Source organism: Ovis aries, chromosome 6 (genome assembly GCF_016772045.2).
Source record: "Ovis aries strain OAR_USU_Benz2616 breed Rambouillet chromosome 6, ARS-UI_Ramb_v3.0, whole genome shotgun sequence".
NCBI classification, from domain to species: Eukaryota; Metazoa; Chordata; class Mammalia; order Artiodactyla; family Bovidae; genus Ovis; species Ovis aries.
The window spans coordinates 100,404,658-100,419,329 of NC_056059.1; the positions used below are offsets into that span (position 1 = coordinate 100,404,658).

General features: G+C 39.0%; 1 protein-coding gene across 22 annotated transcripts in view; it reads right to left on the bottom strand.

The window, feature by feature from the left end:
* WDFY3 (WD repeat and FYVE domain containing 3) overlaps positions 1-14,672 on the bottom strand; it is a 281,234-nt gene that overhangs the window by 215,939 nt on the left and 50,623 nt on the right. For 18 of the 22 annotated variants that reach the window (XM_060417369.1, XM_060417386.1, XM_060417384.1 and 15 more), the window contains one exon: positions 2,365-2,465. The exons of the other annotated variants lie outside the window; for them this stretch is intronic. The gene's annotated coding sequence lies outside the window, so the exon portion shown is untranslated. The remainder of the gene's footprint in view (positions 1-2,364; positions 2,466-14,672) is intronic. 22 annotated transcript variants of the gene reach the window in all.

Consider the following 14,672-nt stretch of genomic DNA (forward strand, 5'->3'; position numbering starts at 1 on the left):
AGGCAAGAACACTGGAGTGGGTTGCCATTTCCTCCTCCAATGCATGAAAGTGAAAAGTGAAAGGGAAGTCTCTCAGTCATGTCAGACTCTTATCGACCCCATGGACTGCAGCCCACCAGGCTCCTCCATCCATGGGATTTTCCAGGCAAGAGTACTGGAGTGGGGTACCATTGCCTTCTCCAGATTTTCTACTATGATACTTATATTCAAGTTAAGAAATGATAAAAGGCCAACCAATGGGTACCAATATCCAAATGAATATGCAGTGAAAGTAAGTAAATGTTGAAACAACAGAAATAAATGTTAAGTAAATATAGCATTATTACTTCCAAGAACATAAGCTCTGGCTATGTTAATAAAGGCTGACTTGGTTTCTGATTTAAATAATTAACTGTCAAAATGCCTTGTACTTAGTATAAATCTATCTGCATAAAAAGTACTCTTTTGAATCATCCAAAGGTACTTTAAAAATGTCAGCTCTTTTAAAGGCAAATATCTTTCTCGAGCTCAGTCATTCAGCTTAGTAAATAACTCTTGTCTTTAATGTAAAGTTTCAGTTTCAGTTCAGTTCAGTTCAGTTCAGTCACTCAGTCATGTCCGACTCTTTGCGACCCCATGAATTGCAGCACGCCAGGCCTCCCTGTCCATCACTAACTCCCAGTGTTCACTCAGACTCACGTCCATCAAGTCCGTGATGCCATCCAGCCATCTCATCCTCTGTCATCCCCTTCTCCTCCTGCCCCCAATCCCTCCCAGCATCAGTCTTTTCCAATGAGTCAACTCTTCACATGAGGTGGCCAAAGTACTGGAGTTTCAGCTTTAGCATCATTCCTTCCAAAGAAATCCCAGGGCTGATCTCCAAATGTAAAGTATAGTTTACTAAGTTATTAAAACATTGATTAGTGAGTTCCAGTGATTATAAATAGTATGAAATTTTGTATGTGTTAACTTTCATTTCCTTGTTCATTTCTAACACTTCCTCTAACACATCCAGCAACTCTGTTAAGTGTTAGTAACATAAAGTCAAACAGATCACCTTCTAAGGGTTCATAGTTAAGCTAAAAGATATTACAGAGGAATGTGAGAGCTACCATAATAAACAATAAGTAAACAAGATGCTATGAGAACACAAAGGAACATTTAACAATCAATGGAGATGATGACGTTTGAACTTAATCTTGGACACTGAATAGGAGTTCATTCAGCTGACAAATAGGCCTACCCTTATTTTTGGCCATATACAGACCATGTGCATACTCAACAGATCATATGCGTACTCAAGAGAGGGCACAGACATGCTGCTGTCTCGCTCCAGTAGGTTAGCAGAGCTGGAGCACAGGGGAAAAGCCGGAAGTGAGGTTTGCGTAGAACAGGTAGACAAGGGCAGATCATAAAAGGCCATTCAGTCTCGGTTAACAAAAAATGCCCGTTAAGCAAGAGAGTAATGTATGTTGAGAGAATACTTCTAAGCCTAGAGTGAAGTGTGCAATGGCTACTTTAATGACCCCTCAGTGATAAAGCAGTGCCAGCGGAAGTGGGAGGGAGGGGCGATTGGATGGGAAATGTCACCAGCGCAGGGTTAGCAATCTGGGAATGAGATGTCTTTCAGGATCAAATGAAAGAGACAAAGAAGAATTAAGATTTCCAGCCTGAGGTACTGGAAGAATGGCAGTGTCATCATCTAGGTAGGGCCCATTCTTTTATATACAGCATATGAAAGCACCATGAGAAAATGTAAGGCAAAACAGAAACCCGGGAGGTGGGCGCAGAGGAAAGAGCAGATATACACTTAAATAGCAAATCTAAAACAAGAGGTAATGTACCAGATAATAAGCAGAAATCTTCAAGTTAAATGACTATGATGTTATTTTTAACTTTCCAAATAGAAAAAACTATAAGCATACTTGCAAAACTTTTTTTAAAAAAGCATTTTTATCTACCGAAAAAGATTTTGTGAAATTTAATGTATGACTAGGGTTAAAATAAATAATGCAAAGAAGAAGACAGAGTAAAAATAATAAATATCCCACCACTGGGCCTCAGTTGGCCTTCCCAGAATCAATCATTGTGCTTAATTTCTTGAATATTTTTGCAAAGCTATGTTATATGAGTATAAGCACAAAGAGAAGTATATAATATGTATGCTCCTTTAATAGCCTATTAAAAATAAATGAGAAGATATATATATGTACTTCTTAAACATGATATTATATTAATCAATTTATAATGGTAGCACTTAAAATCTAGTCAATTAAAAATGGTATTTCTACTCACAAGTAATTTTCAATCTTAATCTACCAATAAACTCAATGGTAGTATAGATTAAAAATAAAAGCCCACTAATTTCTTTTCCCATACACTGACCTTTAGGGGATTCCTTGAACGACAGGTTCTGAATGTGTGAACACAATAGGGCCCTTTCCCCTGTTGGTATTTTTACTCAAGACTTGAAATCTGGGCTCCAACTAGAAAGAGGGCAGAAAAGATTATGGATTAGTCTCTTAATTCAGAATATTTTACTCGACATGGCTAGGCCAGGTCCACTAATTTTCTTACACAAAGAGGGATTTTCAACCCTGGTTGGACACAGGAGTTAACTAGGGACCTTGAAAAAGGTCTCTGATGCCCAGGACGAAACCATTTGAGCTGAAATCTTTGGGGCTGGAGCCCAAGTACTGCTTTCACAGGTTCTCCAGGTGATTCTAACAGGCACCCAGGGTCGAGAACCACTGCCATAGAAATGAGGTCAGATTTTATGGAAGGCACTCTTAACCTTTTTATCTTGTTAGTAAATAATGTTCAGGTCTGGGAAATGTACTTTTTTAAAACTCTTGGGCAGAGGTGGCTGCAAACCATCAGGGTGTTGCTAAGACAGGACAACGTGACACAGGAAATCTCACAGGGCAGCACTCAGTGGAGTTTCATCTTACGCTCCCAGGATAAGCCTAACAGCACAGGACAGTTCTCTGGATAACTGCATTCTGGAAGAAAACAGGACTGAATCGTGGAAATGCCTTTAACTCTCCTCGGCTTACAAAGAAGTTACATACTTAGAGATAATCAGACTTGTATTAAAATTTAATGACCGAAGAGCCAGAGAGAGTGACTACTGCTTGACTGCAAAAAGTCGGAAGCGAAGTGAGAATATTAGACTACCAAGAAGTTGCATATTCAACACCTCTTTTATAGGGATTCTAATCTAGCGAACATGGAAGAAATTAAACCTGTGATGTCCAATATGGCAGTCATTAGCCATACTTTATAACAAAGCATACATAAACAGTATCACTTCCCACTCACGGATATAATATTCCAACCGTCTCATCAAGACAAGTAGGAGGAAAACGATCAGTACAAAACATTCTTCTACCTCTTTGATGTTGTCCTAGGGCTTCACTGCTTTTTCAGAAGAGCATAACTAATTGCAAACCATAACCAGAAAGATGCACCTCCTTTGTTTTATTCACCATCTCCAGTTTCATTAGTTACTGATATATCCGAGCTTCTTTGCCTTCCTTTGAACCTCACACTCCTGCTCTGTGGCCATGGGAATCACAAAGAAATACTACTAGCAAAAAGCTAATTCTGCATCCCACAGACAAAACAAACAGAAACAACAGCGTTCCAACAGCAACTGGAGAATGTTGTCCCTTAGAACTCCAGGGACATGAGCATAAACCTAAGATTTAACACCTAATTTGTCATCTGGAGCTTACACAAAATAAAGACAATGATCTCCCAGATGAGCTTCCACTGTGGATAAACAGTCTGGCTTTAATAATGAAAAAATGAACAAACACATATAAAGAGACTAGATGTCATGGTGTGATAGCTGTCTATGCAGTCACACTCAATTTTTAGGAAAAAAATAAATAAACTGTTTGATTTAAAAATCTAGCAGCTCTCACTATGATTCTCTGTTCTTAATACATCACTGAGAGAAACAATCTGCTTGCAATATCTCATCATATCTTCCATAAGCCAAATAAAAATTACTGAAATTCAGGTTGTACTTTATCTAGGAAGACAAGATTCATCCATGTAAAAACCTCACATGAATACAAATTAAAAAGTAGGAGGCAAAATACATCCTCAGTACAAGACAAAACCAAAGCCTGTCTTACCATAAATTACGTAGGTCTGATGTGTGAACACTAAAGTCTGAGTTCGTTAAAATTCCATAATTCAAATATTATTAAACTAAATATTTGAAAAATCAATAAGCTGGAAGTTTCTTATCAAGTATGCTCATCATGTACCTGGAAATCTGGCTCTTAGGCATTTGCCACTAAACAGGGGTTGGAAAAGTATGGCCATGTGTCCATTCTGGTTTTGCAAAAAGAGTCTTATTGGAACACAGCCACATCCATTCAAAAATTTATGTATTGTGTATGGCTATTTTCATCGTACAAGAGCAGAGTCGTCACAACAGAGATCATATGGCCTAAAATATAGCCTGTCTAGCCCTTTACAGAAAAAACTTTGCCAATGTGTATACTTGAGAAATAACTTATGATGACACAAAAACTATACACAAAAGTCTGCTGTTGTTCTTTAGTTACTAACCGGTGTCTGACTTTTTTGCAACCCTATGGAGCCCAGCAGGCTCCTGTGTCCATGGGCTTTCCCAGGAAAGAATACTGAAGTGGGTTGTCATTTCCTTCTCTAGGGGATCTGCCCAACCCAGGGATCAAACCTGAGTCTCCTGCGTTGACAGACGAGTTCTTTACCACTTAGCCACCGGGGAAGCCCATACACAAAAGTTTACAGAAACTCTATGTTATTGCCAGAAAAATGGAAACACCCGAAATGTCCTTCCATGAATTAATGGATATACAAACTGCGGCACACACATGTAACTCAACAGTAAAAGGGAATAAACCCTTGATACACACAATAGGTTGAACAAAGGCATTATGCTGAATGAAAGAAAAGGCTCAAAAGGTCACGTACTGCATGATTCCATTTATGGGGTACTTTTAAAAAGAGAAAACTTTATTGATGAAGACATTAGCATTTGCCAGGCGCTAGAGTTGGAGACAATGTGTATAAGCAGAATAAGGAAGTTTTAAGGGTGATAAAAGTGTTCTATGTCTATACTACGGTATAGGTTATCCTAATCTGCTTATCTAGCAAAGTTCATAGAACTATATACCAAAGAAAGATATAGTTTACTGTGTGATAATTAGAAAAATAAAAATGTTAAAAAACAGTATGGTAGGTTAAAGAAAAACAAGAAACTCATAAAGAAACAGTCTCTAGAAATTTAGGCCAAAGAGTGAGAGCTTACTAAGGAAGATAAGATCATCAAGTATGGTCTAGGTCACTATACTCTTGGGTTTTAGTTCTAGTTTTTATCACTGACTCACTATAAAGCATTAAATCAGAGAGAGGACTTCTCTGATTTTTGTGCACACAAGTTGACAGGTGAAATCTGAAGATGAACATAAAACCCTCAATGCAATTATTTCCCCTGTCAAATACAACACGTCACATGAAGATATACTGCAATTCACGTTACCTTGGAGTACCCTATTCAGCTCCCCAGATTAGCCATAAATACACAGGTGTGTTTTATATCAGAGTTGTCAGCCCTTTTTCCACACTCAACATCTTCAAGCTCTCTAGAAAATCTGGCATCTTCTTTCAGACACACACTGGAGATTCTATCAGAGATGTTTCAGTGCTGTCGTTTCGTCGCTCAGTCAAGTCCAGCGCTTTTGTGACCCCAAGGACTGCAGCCCGGCAGGCTCCTCTGTCCATGGGGTTCTCCAGGCAAGATACTGGAGTGGGTTGCCATGTCCTTCTCCAGGGACTCTTCCTAACACAGGAAATGATCCTGTGTTGTCCTGAACATTTCCTGTATTTCAGACTTAGTTCTGCATGAGGTTTCTAATCTTCTTTAGGGCAGTCAGTCCTGCAGACTGCCTGTGAGTAGTGTGTAAACTAACTGACACCTACATTTAATCAAAAGATAAATCTAGCAAAAATAATAATAATAATAATTTTCAGTGTAAATAAGAGGCATGGTAATTAGTTCTTTCACAGGCTCAACAATAAAGACAGCTTATAAAATAGTTATATATTTTGTAAAGCCAATAAAATAAAAAGTTATTAAATAGGAAAAAACTGGAAGATTAAAATCCTTGTACCAGTAAGAACAGTCAGACTAAGTGCCTCCATTGTGTATAATTAATAGACCATGTCTCAAGTTACAATCTGGAAGACAAAGAACTCAGGAATGACCATTAATTGTAAATCATCTACACTGACATCAAAGAGTAAAAACATTTTTAAAGGGCAAAATAAAATTTTCATCATGACAGAAAACACATCTAAAAGTCTCCAGAATCTTCCAGTGACTTTAAAATGTCAACAAGTTATGGGACTTCCTGGTGGTCCAGTGGCTAAGACTCTGAGGACCCAATGTAGGGGGCCTGGGTTCGATCCCTGGTCAGTGAACTAGATCCCACAAACCTCAACTGAGACCCAGCACAGCCGAATAAATACATATTTTTTAAAAATTAAAAACTAAAATGCCAACAAATTCTTAAGATACTTTCAAAAAGAAGAGCCCATTTCCCTTTCTTCTGATGGGGAACGACTGACAAATAGGATGCTGGAAGGAACACTATGTAACTTCCAAGACTAGGTCATTAAAAAGAACTCAAATCCTAGCCCTGCCATTTATATTATTAATAATTCCTCTCTCAGGTCTATTGTTAGGATTAGAGATAATGCATGAAAAGCCTTTTACATGGTGCCAGAACATTAAAAGCTCAACAGATAGCTTCTAACCAACCATTCACAGTTCACAAAGGCTCCTGGAAGGTGGCTATTATCAAAAGTTAAAGATGAAAAAAGTTTATTATGTAGTTAAATGAATGAAAGTGACAAATTGCTGAAATCAAATGAAACTACAAAGAGTAAAATATTTTCAGGAAAAAAAATCCTTCTTTCTATTAGGCTGAATCAAATAAAATGCCATTTTTGTTATGTCAGAAAGGGTAGAGTATCAGCAATTTCATAGGGTTAACACTGGCAGGGACTCCCCTCCTGGTCTAGTGGCTAAGACTCTGCGTTCCCAAATACAGGGCACCTGGGTTCAATCCCTGGTTAGGAAATTAGATACTATACGCTGCAACTAAAGGTCCCACAAACCTCAATGAAGACCTGGCACAGTCAAATAAAGAGTAAATAGTTAAAAAAAAAATCCTTATTGCAGTTATACAAAAGAAAAGGGTAAGCAAAGAAACATTATGGAAAAGATGTCTTCTTATTACTGAAGACTGAAATAAATTTATATCTCACAAGTTATAACATAAGGAAAATAGAAGCCAAGACTGCCATGTAATGAACTAGTCAATCTTTTTCTCATCACCATTTTAATGTCAGTTATTAATCCAGCCTATTCTGAGATCAAACAAAAGTTAAATATATTTGTATACCGTTACAGCATTCTCTTAGCAGAAATATCCCTAGGAGGCATTAAAGGTGAGGGAAATAATGGCTTACAGAAATGCCTTAAGAAAAATTCACAGATTTTAGATTATAGTGCAATATAAAACACGTTTTTCAACAAGCAAGAGACCACTTTCTCAAAATCAGACAAAAGATGGATCTTATAATTGGAAAATTAGCACCTTGAAAAAAAATACAAATTCTCATTTATTTAATTAACATTCCTTAAGAGCCAGATACCGGATGTTGCCATCTAGGTAAACACACAGAAAACACTGGTAATTTGACTATATTCATGATAGAAAGGAGAAAATATTACTCATTATGGGCTCCTTTTAATTTGTCATTTTAAATGGCAAGTATTCTGACTTACTGGAGAAGGCAATGGCACCCCACTCCAGTACTCTTGCCTGGAAAATCCCATGGACGGAGGAGCCTGGTGGGCTGCAGTCCATGGGGTCGCTGAGAGTTGGACACAACTGAGCGACTTCACTTTCACTTTTTCACTTTCATGCACTGGAGAAGGAAATGGCAACCCACTCCAGTGTTCTTGCCTGGAGAATCCCAGTGACGGGGGAGCCTGGTGGGCTGCTGTCTACAGGGTCGCACAGAGTCGGACACGACTGAAGTGACTTAGCAGCAGCAGCAGCAGCAGCATTCTGACTTAATTACATTTGATAGTAATGGAATTATTTCTAAAGATCATATATCCTATGCTTAAAATCCAATTCATATCTTATTTATGAGTTAAATTTTAGGTACTCACTGAATATTCAAACTCTATAAATACTACTGTCCACATTTTACAGAAGACGAGACTGAGGCGCAGAGAGGTTATATAACTATAACTAGCCCAAGGTCGCAAGAGTAGTAAGGGGTAGTAGAGCCTAGAGTTAATCGGGCTGTCTGGCTCCAGAGTTAGTGTTCCTAGTGACTTTATCATTCTGTCTCTCATATTCAACTTCATTACAAACTCTCAGATGCAACTTGATTAGCATGGATCCAAATGCAGCCGACTTTCTGGTACCAACTCTATTCTCAGGCACAGTATTTAAAAATCTCTGACTCATTAATTCGTAAATAACTCTTCATTGATCTTAGCTTATTGCATGGAGTAACAAAAAACAAACTGGCAAATCATTTGTTACAAGTGGGTAACAAATCTGAACCAAAGATCACTCAGATGGACAAAGACAAAATATCTACTGGTTCATGAACTAGTGTGATGACCCTGATTTAGACACAGACACAAGAGATCAAACAACTGATAGGAACAAAAAGAAAATTTGGTATAGAATACACATGCAAAGAATCAAAGATGACCCAGAAAAAGTATTTTGGGGAATGAATGTTTGAGAAGTGATTTTGATCATTATAATGTTCAACTGTGGATTGGCAAACTACAGCTCATGGGTTAAATGTGAACCAAATTTATTTTGTAAATAAAGGTTTATTGCAACATAACTATGTTCACATGTATTGTCTAAGGCTCCTTCTGTGGAACAGCAGAGTTGAATAACTTCAACAGATTTTTGGCCCACAAGGCCTAACATATTTACATGGTGGCCTTTTACAGAAAGTTTGCTGAGCTGGTGTGTTATACTTAACAATATTAAGTAGAAAATAAATGTAAAAAACATGATCTGATCTTAAAAAAGTGATTCGTACTTTATATAAGCATTAATGAATATCAAATTTATTCTAGGCTCGAGACTTGCAGCTAAATACAAAATATCATCAAAATCAAGCTATCATCAATCACAGTTCAGTACATTTCAGTAACTCAGTCATGTCCAACTCTTTGCACCCCCATGGACTGCAGCACACCAGGCTTCTCTGTCCATCACCAACTCCCAGAGCTTACTCAAACTCATACCTATTGCGTTAGTGACCATCCAACCATCTCATCCTCTGTCATTCCCTTCTCCTCCCGCCTTCAATCTTTCCCATCATTGGGGTCTTTTCCAATGAGTGAGTTCTTCACATCAGATGGCGAGATTATTTGGGAGTTTCAGCTTCAGAATCAGTCCTTCCAATGAACATTCAGGACTGACTTCCTTTAGGATTGACTGGTTGGATTTCCTTGCAGCCCAGGGGACTTCAAGAGTCTTCTTTAACACCACAGTTCAAAAGCATCAATTCTTTGGCAATCAGCTTTCTTTATAGTCCAACTCTCACATCCACACATGACTACTGGAAAAACCATGGTTCTGACTAGATGGACCTTTGTTGGCAGAGAAATGTCTCTGCTTTTTAATGTGCTGTCTAGGTTGGTCATAGCTTTTCCATCAATTATAAGACAATTGTTATCTTATGTACCACCAAGAAAATACACTGCCAATTACAAAAAAAATATAATTTCCTAATAGGAAAATATAATTTCCTGTTATATCTACTGTAAGATGATTCTAGTTTCAAAATTCTACAAATGAGAAAAAAACATTTTTTAGAATTAATGGAATATAGCGTATCATTCCACAATGATATAAATTCATAAATGAAAGGTAACTGGGTTGTGATAAATCTACTCAATGGGATTTTCCAGTTTATCACAGGGTACTTGAGGTTCTTCTGTAATACTGTGCCAATGAATTAGAGGCAGACTGCACAGATTCAAATTTAACACTCTATCTTTGCCTTCAAAGTATTAGATTATCCAATTTTATATCTGACAATGAACAATTTAATACACAATTGAGAATTCTGTGTTAATAATTACAAAGCTTTAATACATAAGAGTGGTGTTGGAGAAGACTCTTGAGAGTCCCTTGGACTGCAAGGAAATCCAACCAGTCCATCCTAAACCAGTCCAGGTCCTGGGTATTCCTTAGAAGGACTGATGTTGAAGCTGAAACTCCAATTCTATGGCCACCTGATGCAAAGACAAGGAGATCCAACCAGTCCATCCTAAAGGAGATCAGTCCTGGGTATTTATTGGAAGGACTGATGTTGAAGCTGAAACTCCAATACTTTGGCCACCTGAAGTGAAGAGCTGACTCATTTGAAAAGACCCTGATGCTGGGAAAGATTGAGGGCAGGAGCAGAAGGGGACGGCAGAGGATGAGATGGTTGGATGGCATCACTGACTCAATAGACATGGGTTTGGGTGGACTCCGGGAGTTGGGGATGGACAGGGAGGCCTGGTGCGCTGTGGTTCATGGGGTCACAAAGAGTCGGACATGACTGAGCAACTGAACTGAACTGAATTCATCCTCCTGCTCATTAGAGTTCAAACATATTTCAAAACAAACCTTTATCTCAGTGTTTCATTATTTAACAGATAATCTTCTTTGAAAGCAGCAGAGTTATAACAGTTTAAGAAAAGCAGAACAAAAACAGTGTATGAACATTCAGCATAGAAGGGTTTAAGATACCATGCTAGACACTCCTATGTTTCTGCGTTATGTGTCTGTATCTACCTTTCTCCATAACACTGATGAGAATGGGGTAAGAGCACTGAAGATAACACCTGTTTCAGAGTGGCTTGCCTGCTCAAAGATACACACACCAACGAATTAAGAGCAAGGAAAGGGAAAATAGGGAATATTGTGTATTTACTAAGTATCAGACACTGTCCTGGGCACTTTGGAAAACTTAATTCATTTAATCTTCAAAACAACTCTCCTCTTACTCCTTTTAGCAGATAAAAAACTGAGACTCAGAGAGGTAGAATTCCAAAGTCATACAGCTAGTAGGTGGCTAGTTATTCATTCAACAAGTGGTGGGGTGGAGCTTTAGACTTTTTTCTCATATACCATTCAGTTCAGTTGCCCAGTCATGTCCAACTCTTTCCGACCCCATGGACTGCAGCACGCCAGGCCTCCCTGTCTACCACCAGCTCCCGGAGGCTACTCAAACTCATGTCCATCGAGTGAGTGATGCCATCCAACCATCTAACAATCTCATTCTCTGTCATCTACTTCTCCTCCCACCTTCAATCTTTCCCAGCATCGGGATCTTTTCCAATGAGTCAGTTCTTCACATCAGGTGGCCAAAGTATTCGAGTTTCAGCTTCAACATCAATCCTTCCAATGAATATTCAGGACTGATTTCCTTTAGGATTGACTGACGGAATCTCCTTGCTGTCCAGGGAACTCTCAAGAGTCTTCTCCAACACCACAGTTCAAAAGCATCAATTCCTTAGGCACTCAACTTTCTTTATAGTCCAACTCTCACATCAATACATGACTACTGGTAAAACCACAGCTTTGACTACAGGGATCTTTGTTGGTAAAGTAATGTCTCTGCTTTTTAATATGCTGTCTAGGTTGGTCACAGCTTTTCTTCCAAGGAGCAAGCGTCTTTTAATTTCATGGCTGCAATCACCATCTGCAGTGATTTTGGAACCCCCCAAAATAAAGTCTCTCATTGTTTCCATTGTTTGCCCATCTATTTACCATGAAGTGATGGGACCAGATGTCATGATCATATACCATACTACCATCAAATTGAAAGGGAAAAAAGCACACACTCTTTAATACATGCTAGAAATAAACCAAACTTTCTGTGCTGCAGTTTTATCTTTTGTTTTTTTTTTACAAAGCAAAGCAAGAATGTTGCCCACACATGCAAATTCTGAAAGCTAGAGTTCCTAGGGCATTCCCTCCCTAGAAATGATCTCATTCATTCCACAACTTTGAATACCATCTGTATATCTCATCTCAAACCTCTGAGCTCCAGGATTGCATAACCGTCTGCCATCTGACATGTCCACTAGATGACTTACAGACATCGCAAAATTAACACTATCAAAAATAAACTCAATTTTCCTCCTCACTGAGCTCAGGTTTTGCTCAAGCCAAAAAAAAAAAAAAAAAAAAAATCTGAGTATTGTCCTTACTCCCCTTGTCCCTCACACTTCATACCAAGTCCCACTGGTTCTACCTACAAACTAGACCTCAAACCTGTCCTCGTCTCTCCCACCACTTTCTCCCATCACTGTAGAACACACCTCCATCTTCATTCATGCGGACTACTATAATGACCTCCTTTCCGTTCTCCCACTTCCTCTACTGACTTTGCTTTCTGCAGGCAAAAAGTTTGGGGCTTTTTTGTTGCTGTTAGTGAAAACTGTAATTTCAAAATCCTTCCACGGTTTTCAATATGCTGAATAAAACCCATACTCCTCATTATAGTCTCTTAAACTAGATAGTATGATCTCTTTCTGCCTCTCAAACTTCATTCCACTCTCGCCCGGCATCCCCAGGCATCCTTTCCACACCAACTGTTCACACTGCAGGGCAATCCCTTTGCCTGTGAGCTCCTGGCAGGGAAAACTCCTTCAGTTTTCAGCTTCAAGGTCACTTCCCCTGACAACCTTTTTCTAACAGTGTGGCAGAATCTGTCTCTCCATAATTCTCCATCACTTCGCTTTATTTCCTCCACAGATGTCTATTTATCTATTACCTGATCTCCAACAGATAAACACCAAGTGGAAAAACGTCTATTCTACTCACCGATACATACCCAGCCTAGTAAAATGTCTGATTCATATTACAGACTCAAATTTTTCTTGAATGACCAAGTTATATACATATACTAGGCTAAAAAGACTAATTATTGTACAATTAATTTAAACTGTTTTCAGCTACAAGTTTAAAAATTCTCATTTTCTTAACCATATGTAACTATGGCTTGCAAATAGAGGTGTTTGGTTTTTTTGAAGACCCAATAAGCCTTAAAGTAATGAATTCCATGGCACATTCATTTTACACACAACATGAAACTTAGATGACTTTACTTCCAGAATCTAAGTGAAAGAGTTACAATAAAAATATGAATATTTGAAAACAATTAGCTCATTTCAGTAGTCATATTAATTTACAATCTAGTTACTTTGTATCATCAAAAATAAGTAAAATATTTTAAGGGAATATTCTATTTTATTTTTGGTTGTGCTGGGTCTTTGCTGCTTTAAGGGTTCTTCTCTAGCTACGGGCATGCAGGCTTCCCATTGTAGTGACTTCTCTTGTTGCAGAGCATGGGTTCTAGGGTGTGGGGGCTTCAGTCCTTGCAGTGTATGGACTCAGTTGTTGTGGCTCCCAGGCTCTGCACACAGGCCAATGGGTGGTAGTTCCTGAGCTGAGTTGCTCCGCGACATGCGGGAACCTCCCGCATCAGGGACTGAATCCTTGTCTTCTGCACAGGCAGGCGGATTCTCTACTGCAGGGCCACCAAGGAAGCTCTAAGGGAATACTTTTAAAATTTATTTCCATCTGAACAAATGTATTTCATAGGGAGGAAAAATGACTTACTTTGGTCACCTTCAAGGGAGAATCCCAAGTGACTCAAGAATCCACCTGCCAATGTAGGAGCTGCAGGAGGCACAGGTTAGATCCCTGCATTGGGAAGATCTCCTGGAGGAAGAAATGGCGACCCACTCCAGTATACTTGCCTGGAGAATCTCATGGACTGAGGAGCCTGGCAGGGTACAATCTGTGGGGTTGCAAAGAGTCAGACACGACTGAACAAGACTGAACAAGGGAGAATCATAAATGACTGTTCCATTCTGTAGTGGTGAGTTATAAACTATACCCACAAGTTCTTTGATGCTCCTTTCAAAGACAGAGCCTCTTCTTAACTGTGAGTTAAGGACAGACTGTAATGGCAGTGACTGTATGTGATCATGTGATGAAAGGCACTGTGGGCTTCTTCCTTCTTCCCTCTCTTGGATCACGTGCTCTGAAGGAAGCTGACTTCCATGTCAGGAGGATACTCAAGTAGCCCTATGGGGAGGTCCATGTCAACAGGAACTGATGCTTCCTGTTGACAGGCCTTCTGTTAACACCTATATGAGTCAACTATAACAGAAGAATCCTGGGGCCCCAGTCAAGTCTTCCAATAGCTCTGACCAACATCTTGATGACTACAGCCTCATGAGAGATTCTAACCCAGAACGTACCAGCTAAACCACTCCTGAATGCCTGACCTACAGAAGCTATAAGATAATTTAAAAAAAAAAATTTTTTTTAAGTTTTAGGGTAATTTATATCACAGCAACAGGTACACATTCATTCATTCAATAAATTATCAGTCTGTGCCTATTATGTCCCAGTTACCAGGCCCCATAGACACAGAGGACAAATAAGACACTATCTCTCTCATATGACAAAGCATGTAGGATCCCAGCTCCCCAAGCAGGGACTGAACCTGCACCCCCTGCATTGGAAAGGGAAGTGCCAACCACTGGACCACCATGGAAGTCCCAGTAA